The sequence below is a fragment of the Oratosquilla oratoria genome, chromosome 9 (assembly GCF_046742065.1).
Source record: "Oratosquilla oratoria isolate Oo_2021 chromosome 9, ASM4674206v1, whole genome shotgun sequence".
In the NCBI taxonomy this organism is placed as follows: Eukaryota; Metazoa; Arthropoda; class Malacostraca; order Stomatopoda; family Squillidae; genus Oratosquilla; species Oratosquilla oratoria.
Genome location: NC_134785.1, coordinates 57,659,408 through 57,661,907, shown reverse-complemented (window position 1 = coordinate 57,661,907; position 2,500 = coordinate 57,659,408). Strand labels below are relative to the sequence as shown.

Genomic DNA, 2,500 nt, shown 5'->3' with positions numbered 1-2,500 from the left:
TAATAATAATAATAATAATAATAATAATAATAATAATAATTAATAATAATAATAATAGTAATAATAATTAATGATAATAATAATTAATGATAATAATGATAATAATAATAATAATAATAATAAGTTTATTTGGCAATGAATCAATATACATGAAGTGCAGATAAAGAAAAGAACACACAGTTCGAAAGAACAATTACAATTGCCGAGAATAAAAAAAAAAAAAAAAAAAAAAAATGTAAACTTATTTCCATTGTGGTCCAACTAGAGAAGACTAAGTTGATAATACATAAATACTCAAACGCTGTAACAACCTAAAAAAAAAAAAAAAAAAAAAAATTAACATTTTCGAGAAAGTCTACATTTCACAACACATTATACAAACACATTAGGCTCCTTACTCCTAAACAAAGATCCAGTCTCACCCAGACAAAACCATACATTTACACAGCCCTCGGGCGTTAATGCACATAACAACAGACGCTAATCTTTCCCAGTTCCCTGAACAACCCCACAACGGTAATCCAACCACACAAGGCTTAGGTGACAATACAAATATACTAAATCGGTGTAACAAAAAAAAAAAAAAAACATTCTCGATAAAGTCTACATTTTACAACACACACCAATCATTAACATACAAACAAAACTTTAGGCGCCTTACTCCCAAAGACTCTGTCGTATCAAGACAAAACCACACAATCACACTCTGGCTGAGTGGTGTAACCATTACTAACCATCACCCACCACGCACGTGATCCACATGCTTGCAACATAGCGAGACTCCCCCTCTTGCTTGCCTTGCATTTCCCACAACATACATCTATCGCAGCACATTTCAAGACAAACAAGATATAGATACCTAATGTCACCAGACTAACCTATTAAAAGTCCTTTTATTATAACTGCCCTAGTATATTATCCATAAACTAACATATATATGATATACCTAACAATATCCACCAATTATAATTATAGGACTAACCCTCATATATAAAACTGACCCCAATGCATAGAATAGCGAGACTAACGCCTTTACTTACAACCATCCACTAACCCCCTATATAACCTTTAACACCCATGTCACGAACGCCAGCCAGAGCGGGGGTAGGTCAAGAGCCTACCACCCAAGAGTTGGGTAGGTCAAGAGCCTACCGGCCAGAAGCCAGAGCTAGGCAGACCGAGAAGGCTGCCAGCCAGTTGTGCCCTAGGTCAAGGCCTGGCACATATTGTTATTCTGTAACTTGAAATATTTGTTAATAAATAGAAGAAAACTCCCGTTTTGGAGTTTATCTCGCCCGCATTAAGTCCTCCTTATGTAACCACAACCTTTTTCCACGGTTACAGTGGGTTAGAGCGTCGCTACTTGCGGCGGAGGTTGAGGGGATGGCGGTTCGAATCCTGCCACCGGCGAAGTTGAAACAAGGGTATGGTTCATTAAATTCCACGCTACAAAGCCCTTTGTAAGGGGCACCGTCCTAGCCTTCCGATAAGGGATGTTAAACCAGATTTGCAAGGTAATTTGTATACAGGACCTTTATTGCAGTTGATGGAATTATTTATAAGCAACTGTCTTACCGTATCTTTATTGTTAAACATTTTACAACCCGCGACCAAACCAAACATTCAACATGAAAAACATTTTGGTTTTACCTTACCAAGAAAACCTGTAGGGCATTCCAGATTTGTTACGCAATTTTGATCTTCATATAATCTTGAACAATATAAATACCGTAAGACAGTTGCTCACAAATAATTCCATCAATTGTAATAAGGGATGTGTATACAAAATACCTTGCAAAAATGTAATCAGGTTTATGTTGGTGAAACTGCTAAAACACACAAAATACGAATTAGTCAACTCAAGAAATACGTTAAAAAAGGAAACCAGTCTAGCGCTATACTCACATAACCAATTTTAATCACACACACACATCACAGAAACAAATTTAACTGAATGTAGTCTGGTAAAATCTAGAAAGGTGATATATATATATATATATATTTATATATATATATATATATATATATATATATGTATATATATATATATATATGTATGTATATATATATATATATGTATATATATATTGTATGTGTGATTCACCATGGTCTTGAATCACGTGTTGGACTTGTGATCGGCAGCTATTTCCCTCCCGAAAGAGAGCTCAGCTCATATGTGTGTGTGTGTGTGTGTGTGTGTGTGTGTGTGTGTGTGTGTGTGTGTGTGATTCACCACCATGGTCTTGGATCACGTATTGGACTCGTGATTGACAGTTATTAACCTTCCGGATGAGAGCTCAGAGCTCGTATGAACGATTTATGGGTAATACTGTGACCTTACACGCACACACACACCCAACTCCCCGCCCACGAGAGTTGGAGTAAAAACCTGCAGCGCAGCGATACTGAAATTATTTCAGCCCTGGACGGGATTCGATCCCGGACCGCCGTAGTGGCAGGCGAGAACTTTAACCACCGCGCCAAGAGGTTGTGTAATGTG

At 37.0% G+C, this 2,500-nt stretch overlaps 1 protein-coding gene across 2 annotated transcripts in view; it reads left to right on the top strand.

The window, feature by feature from the left end:
- Positions 1 to 2,500, top strand: part of LOC143028445 (uncharacterized) — a 407,331-nt gene that overhangs the window by 56,251 nt on the left and 348,580 nt on the right. The gene's annotated exons all lie outside the window — the stretch shown is intronic.